This window comes from Canis lupus, chromosome 3 (assembly GCF_048164855.1).
Source record: "Canis lupus baileyi chromosome 3, mCanLup2.hap1, whole genome shotgun sequence".
In the NCBI taxonomy this organism is placed as follows: Eukaryota; Metazoa; Chordata; class Mammalia; order Carnivora; family Canidae; genus Canis; species Canis lupus.
Window position 1 is genome coordinate 5,138,126 of NC_132840.1, and position 8,133 is coordinate 5,146,258.

Here is an 8,133-nt window from a genome sequence, read left to right on the forward strand (position 1 = left end):
TAAATAAATAATAAAATCTCTTTTTTAAAAAAAGAACTATTTATTTGCCTACTTTCTGTTAAACTGGAAGGTTCCCAAGGGCTGAGATGGAGTCTTCTATTTTCATATATATCTAGGTTAGCTTTGCACACAATACGACTTATCCAAGTCATTGAAAGATGAGGGTTTTGTCATTACAAATGAGAATTAGGCAAGTCAGAGAGATGATGTAATAAACAGAGGTCACACACCCAGTCACTTTGGAATCAGAATGTAAAAATCTCTATCTCTGGACAGAACTTTGTTCCTGTATATTCAAGTCAGGATTAATAACATTTCTGTGATGCCCCGCATACATTGTTCAAGGCTACCAAGGCAGAGTCGGAAAGGTGGGCACATACATATACATGCACAGAAACATAGATCAAATATTGGTCTTAGTTGAGATATTTGAAGCATTAACATGGTAATTAACTAGCCTCTCAAGTGACCCTAATTCATTCTCTCTCAATCTCTCTCTCTGTTTTTGAGATAACCTTTCATAACTTTTATTTAACAAATATGTATTGAGTACTTGCCATGTTGAAGGCAATGCTGTAGATGCAGAGGATACAGAAATATGTCTATACTTACAACTTACACATCTTAATTTCAATGATATGAAGGAAAAGTGCAGGGTGCTTTGAGGACATATGATAGAGATAGAGCCTTGACCGAGGCTGTTTCTTCAGAGCAAATGTCCGTGGAGGAGAGAAGACAGATCTGAGATCTCAAGGACAGATGGTATTTGTGTCAAAAGTAAGTAGATGAAGGGATAGGGCCCCACGAAGTGCTTAAGAAACTAAAGAGAAGCTGATGTAACTGGAATCCAGAGGTCAAGAGAAAGAGCTGCATGGACACACTGGAGACATGGCCGGTGCCCAGATCACGCAGGACCCTGCTAAGATTACTGATATTCTGTTATTTGTTCTAAAAGGAGTATAAAGGCATTAAAATGTTTCAGCTAGAGAATAATATAGTCAGCCTTGAATTTCTCTCCTTGGTGTGACGGGAACAAGGTGGAAGGAGGTAAGAATGGGTGAATGGGTGTTGGGAGACCAGGCATGAAGCAATGAAGTAGTCAGGGAGGAGATGACAATGGCATGTCTCCAAAGTCTGCAAATCTCCAGAGCCTTCTATCTTGGTCTCTCTTTGTAGACAAGGGAAGGTTCAGTCCTCTGGTTTTGGCCATAAACCATTAAAGAAACTTTCCCCTAGAAAGTAGCTCTAACTGTACAGCGCCATCTTCCCAAATGTCTTTCCAAGGCACCGAGTGTGGAGAAAATTTATGCTGGGCTTTTTGCATCCATGTGTGTTGAAGGCCTTTGAGATGCTATAGATTTCCTCTCTCTACCAATCTCGTATTCCCCTTTGTGTGGCTGAGCTTTTCCTCCCCGAAGCTGGTGAAGACCTGACTGGAGAGGCCCACATCTGGGAGTAGCCTGAGTGGCCCGTTGAATTAGCCACTGCCTGGAACCCGATGGAGACCAGTTCTCCACCTTGTTTGTGCCTCAGGTAGAGGGCAAGGGTGTCTTCAATTCCAGTATTTCCCTGCTTCGTCTTGCTGGCACTCACACTCAGAGCTGATGCCCACGGAGGCTCATCATCATCACCTCCTCCTCCCTCCGCCCTTCCCCTTCTCCTACCTCTCCTTCTCAATACAAAGGGGTGGAGGGATGAGGATTGGATTAGTTTAGTTGAACTTGCTCTGCAATATCAGAGTTGAAGAAAAGGGGAAAAGAAACATCCTCTGGGTTCTTTCCGAAGCATCCTCTGGGTTCTTTCCGAAGCAGTAGTTGCGTCTCTCACTTGCAAAGATAAAGATAATGTCAAATTAATGGCTCAGCCAGCCTGATTAAGCCTCTTTTTCATCTTCTCCAAAACTGCATAGGAGTACTGCAGCCATCACTGCTCTGAATCAGACCTAATAACAACGGATTCCCATACCCTTTTATCACATGAGATCTGGCGCTTTCCCTGGGGCTCACCTAACATATTTTCTTGCCTTTCACAGTTGGGAAAATTAATAAATAAAGAATAAATTTTTTAAAAAAGAACAAATTCATTCATTCATCCAAAAATTGATCCAGCATCCATTTTGTTGTAGGCTTTGTGCTAAAACAGGGAATCAGAGAAATGTGAATATAAAAGTCTGCTGCTGAAGAGCTCACTGCCCTGTAAACAGTGAATTAACTAACCCTGGCCTGGTAAGGGCTCTAACCTTGCAAGGGACTGATAGTTCATAGTGAAGCAGGACAGAGTGGCCTGGCCCCCAGGCCCAAGGCTTCTGCAAAGGCTAAATCAAGAGTTCTATTTCTAGTGGAAAGGATCCTGGTTTTGTTTTTAGCAGAAAACATCTAACTTGGTTAGCCTTGGAGTTAAACACAATTTTTTTTTTTCTCCTTATCTTGTGTTTGTCAAGCTGGGAGTATTTCAGCTACTACATTATTGGACAGATAAATGTATATTTTAGTGCTTTAATTTGGATCCAGGAAAAGATTCAGAATCTTTGTAAAATGTATTCAAAGGCCACCCGTACTGCAACCATCCAATGTATTAAGTGCTGACTATGTGCTGGCAAATAATAGACTCTAGCCTCTCATTTCTTGGCTGGACGGGATGTCTGATTAGCTGCATACTACCAAGCAGAATGCAGCTCAGACTGTGCCGTCATAAGTGATACACACATAGGATTTGGGGGGGCTCCTTGGTGGCTCAGTCAGTTATCATCTGACTTTGGCTCAGGTCATGTTCTCAGGGTCCTGGGACAAGCCCCATGTTGGGCTCCACACTAAGCAGGGAACCTGTTTGTCCCTCTGATCTCCTGCCCTGGTTCTCTCTCTCTCTCTCTCTCTAATAAATAAAATCTTTAAAAAATAGTGAGGATTTGGAGTGGCTTCATAAAGGACAGAACTTTTGCATCAGTCCTAGAAGAATGGGCATGATGTTAACAAGTGGCCATGTACCAGGAAATGTCCCTCCGAGTATGATCCTTGATAAACTATTTCACCCATTTGAGTCTGAGTTTCCACAACTATAAAGAAAGGAATGTTAATGAATAAGATTACCTGCCTCATGATGTGAGTGCTAAATGAAATACTTAATACAAACCCAATCCCTGATACACAGCAATAAGAACAGTTGTGGCGGTGATCATGATGATGTTCATGATGAAGGTGATAATAATGAAGACAATTTGGTGGCGATGATGATGATGGTGACAATGATCACGACGACGGTAGTGATGATTAAGATGATGGTGGTGCTGGCAGTGCCTCTGATGGTGGTGGTGGTGCTGCTGCTGGTGGTGGTGGTGGTGGTGATGATGAAGATGATGGGTGGTGATGGATGGATTATAGTGATAATGTTGATGATGATAGTGGTGGCGGCAGTGCTGTTGGTGACGAGGAAGACGAGGTTGATGATTTGGGGTGGTGGTATTGGTGATGGTGGTGCTGATGGCCATGGTAAGCTTCACCATTTCCATAAATGTCGTTGATAACCTTCACAGATGCTTCAGAACTTTATAATAAATCAACTCTTCCTTTCAGGGGTGGACATACACTAGTTAGGATGACAGTTTTCCCAAGGAATTTTCCAGTTATTCACGAGGCCCCAAATGACAGAGTGGCATCTTCCAATTGACAAACAAGGGTACAAGCCACATCTGCCCCGGGGTATTGCTGCCCAGTCACCCGTAGGCAGAAGACAACCAACAAAAGGATTTGACATCTAACACAGGAATTCCCTCTTACCTTTCCACAGAAAGTTTATTTTCTATGTGGGAGATTTGATGGATATTTCTTATTTCTCTGTTTTCTGTACTCGGCAGTAAACAACACATTCCATTTCATTCTTTACAGTGTTTTATCAATAACAAGATTGCCTCTATCTGCCTTTCTTGTAAGTACCTGGATTCAGGATCCTGCTGATAGCTTCTCTGATGAGCGGACTCCTTTAAGTCTGAAGAATGGCAGAAGGTTGGAGAAGAAGAATTTCTGGAGTTTTAATTGTGGTTTCTTCATTTATTTGCAGTGTGGCCGTGAGCAAGTTTCTTGAACGAACCCTGTAAGTTCTGTAATACCTAGATCGTTCTCTTTCTGGCTCCCTTCTGCCACCACCCTCACCCATTTCCTCTTTCTGGCCCTGTCTTTCTCATGCTCAGTGACTGTGATTTTAGGCCACCCAAGACACGTGCAGTGAGCTCCCTGGGGCGGCCTGATGCTCTCCTTAGCTGTAACAACAGCCCTGGGCTGGAGGCCAAGCTCCGATCCCCGATCCCCCGTGCTAGATCCCCGAGCTATGGAGAGGCTGCTGCGCTTTGTAGCAAGGACTGGGACTCTCGGGGAGCGTTGGGTGTGGCACTAAGATACAGACACCACCACACTGGAAGAGTTTGTGGAGTTGTGCATAGACGAGCATTTCTTTTAAAAATAGCCCACAGCTTCCTCCTGCAGCTTGGCCCCCTCCTCCTCATTCGGATTCTGCTGCAGTCTGTAATCAAACACGAGTGAAAGCAGGTCTACCTAACCTTGAGATAAAAGCTTTCTTAAAAAAGAAAAGGTAGTATTAAAAACTGAATGCTCTCCAGAAAAATGGAAATAAAAGACGAAGCACTAATAACAGCAATGAAAATAAAAATAACAGCGAAGTAGTTGAACATTTACTCTGTACCTGGTGTCTCACTAAACTCTTCACGTGCAATAGCTCACTTCATCCTTTCAGGAACCTCACGGGGTTTAGGCTAGTATTTCCCTAATGTGCACGTGAGGAAACTCAGTCATCAAGAGGGTAAATCATTTCCCCAAGAGGTACGACTTACAGGTAGCAGAGTCGGGATGTGCCTTGGTCCCTCTACCTTATGCTTCTTCCCAATGCACATGCCATCATTACAACATTCATTTCCCAGATCTTGATTAAAATGCTGATCTCTAAAAACTGGCAGGAGTGATAAAATACAGAGGAGCATCAGGAGTCCCAGGGGACTCGAGAATGAAGGGTTTCTCTGCTTCAGCATCATTGACATTTGGGACCAGATACTTTTTTGTTGTGGAGGCCTTTTCTGATCATTGTAGCGTGTTTTGCAGCGTCCTTGGCCTCTACCCACTGTATGCCAGTGGCACCCTTACTTCCAGTGTGACAACCACAAATATCTCCAGACATTGCTGAGCGTTCTCTAGGAGAGCAAAATGCCCTAGTCCAAAACCACTGCTCTAATTTGGTCTGTCTCTCCAGGCCTTGATCCCACCACAAGAATGAGCTTAGCTTTCTTAATCTACAAAACAATCACGCCTTCCTTCATGTTTGGGTCCTGTCCTTCCAACCTTTCCATGCTGGCCACAGTTACTTTTGGTCCCAGCTCCACCAACAAATAAAATGAAGACAATACTTCATAGAAGTAATGTGTATTTTAAAGCATGACCTCCTTCATAGAGGACAATGTCAAATAATATTTATAAAAGAGCTAGGACATTATAATATCCAACAAATGCTAGTTAACTTCCTTTTGTCCATCTCACCTAAAATGCTAATGAAAACAAAAATGAATATCCTCTTCTGACCCTCTCACGAAAGAATCTAATAACCTATACTCTGTGCAAGCTGCTCTCAAGAATCGATAAAATCTTTTAAAACATCAGCTTCCAAATTTGACTATTTTGTGCTCTTACAATAAACAGACATTTAGAAACATCTGAATAATGGATAACTTTCCTTAGTTTTTATCCATATGGTTGTGCCTCTCAGATACAACTCAACAATGATTTTAGTTAACTATGAAAGCTTAAATGGGCTATGTATGGGACTCAGTCCATCAAGCCTTTTGTGTAAAACAAGACCATGGTGTCATAGATTTACATAACAATGCTTCAGATTTTGATGTGGAATAGAACTCATTTCATATCCCTGGCGCAGACTTTTCATTTTGATTGAAACACCAGATTTTCTGTGTGTATGTGTGTATGTATATGTGTATGAATGTGTTTGTGTATATACATATATATGAGTATATATGTATGTGAGTGTATATGTATGCATATACATACATGTATGTACATATAAATATATAGGTAATTACACACACAAACATATATATATGATTATATATATTATATATAATTAATTCCATGCATCAGTGAGAAACATTATGTGGCTGACATAGAGCCATCTATATCAGAGGAAGAAATAAAAAAGAAAGTTTAACATATTGGCCAATCTGCATAGAACATGCATACACAAATGCAGCCCATCTTGGAAGGCAAAAACGGTACTTTTCTGCCTCTAATGGCTTGATAATAGCCATTATCAGCAACAATGCAAATGAAAAGAAAATAAAAAGAGGCATTTTTATGCACTGCCCATTAAGAGCAGCATACATATAAACTCATGAACTTGGAAAATAAATAAACAGACTGGTTGCTAAACAAAAGCTTGATTTCATTTCCAGTCCTGTCGATGGATAGTTTGTCATTAAAAAGATAGAGCTGTTTAAGCTGTCCCAAGGGAAAGACTTAAAGTGGGATAAAAAAGAATCCAGTGGAGTATGCAGACCTGAGCCAATTTTAAATAATTGCCATTCCACCGTGAATCTAAAGAGATTGTGTTGAGACATGGCCCATCAGTCACAAGGAGCAGGGCCTTCCTTTGGGAGGGGGCCACATGCCTGACTTGCCACGCTGTGGAGCTCCATGGAGACAACCCTTAGGCAAAGATTGTGGAGTCTCTGCCTTCATGATATGATAAAATTACACTTAAACACCTGTATGTTTCCCTTGCTGTTTTGCTTGTAAATCCTGAGAATACTGTCTGTTAATCTTGGAATGCAACTCAAGAGGTCATTAGGTAGAGCGGCTTGCCTTACCCTCTTTAAATCAGCTTAGCTCCATGAGTTCCTTTTATATCATTCCGTAAAGAGGTACTAACTTTATGTCTGGGTGCATTAACTCATTAAACGTCTTCTATACACAGAGCGTATGATAGTGGCTGGCACAGTAGATGCTCAATATATGACCGTTTCTATTATTCTTTATATTTTTTGAAAAGTAGCCAGGGTAAGAGAGACTTTATTGACTTCAGAATTAGATAGGACTACCTACAAATTATTGCGTGTGTTCTTGGTTAAGGATTTAGCGTCTCTGAGCCTCATTGATGAAACAGGGATGACGGTACTTTGTACATTTCATGACCGTTGTAAAAATTAAATGAGGAAATGCTTGCAATAAGGGAGGGACTTACTAAATTCTCAGTGAAATCAGCTATTATTATCAACCCTGCTGTTGTCATTTGCATCTCAATAAGTGACAATTATTTCTATTATTCGAACTGCAGACATAACTGAGATGGAAAATGAATGGTACTCTTTTCTATTGCTTTTGCCTTGTGGTGAAGTCCTATACTTAGTAACCATATTCTTGACTTGGAGATGACATGGTTTTATGGGAAAATAGGAAGGAAGGGGAAGAGGATAGACATAAAAACCCAGAGTGTGAACCTTGGGTGATTAGGAGAGTCATCCATAGTCCTCTAAAAGAACAAGAAAGATCCAAGACGGTTCATTCAAAACCTCACTTTCATACTGAACATGGACTGTGCTGGGGTCTGGGGGTGGAACAATAAACAAGTTTTGCAGGTGCCTGGTTTAGGGAGCCTACGGTCTAGCGGGGGGGAGACAGGCCCTTAGAATACAATTGGCAGGTACCAGGGTGGGGTAGAAACTCAGCTATGGGGGCACTGAACCCATACTTGACGCAAAAAGGAGGCCTTTCTGGAGGAAAATGCATCTTGGCAGCTCCTAAATGGTTCATAAGACTTGGGAAAAGATGGCGATTGCTCTGCCCTTTATGAATGACCTTGTTTAGACTTCCTGAACTATAGTCTCTTTTCTATAAAATATGGATAAAAGAATATAGACTGTGATGACTGTATCTATTACATATTATACATATAAAATATGTGTTAAAATTGTGTGAATTTGCTCCATCAAGATTTCTTACTTCATCATTTTTCAGCCAATGCCAGTCTTCATTGCCAAGCTGAGGAGCTTGGGCCAGGTATTCACCAAGTCCGGTTCTCAGTTTGAAAGCCTCGTCTCTGAAATCCCATTCAGACATGTACCAT

The 8,133-nt window shown here is 41.5% G+C and overlaps 1 long non-coding RNA gene across 1 annotated transcript; it reads left to right on the forward strand.

Annotated features, from left to right (window-relative positions):
• Positions 1-254: 254 nt before the first annotated feature.
• Positions 255-5,610, forward strand: LOC140624438 (uncharacterized). Its single transcript, XR_012023928.1, has 3 exons — positions 255-368; positions 3,882-3,921; positions 4,054-5,610. It is a non-coding gene; the product is annotated as an uncharacterized lncRNA (long non-coding RNA).
• The last annotated feature ends 2,523 nt before the right edge of the window (positions 5,611-8,133 follow it).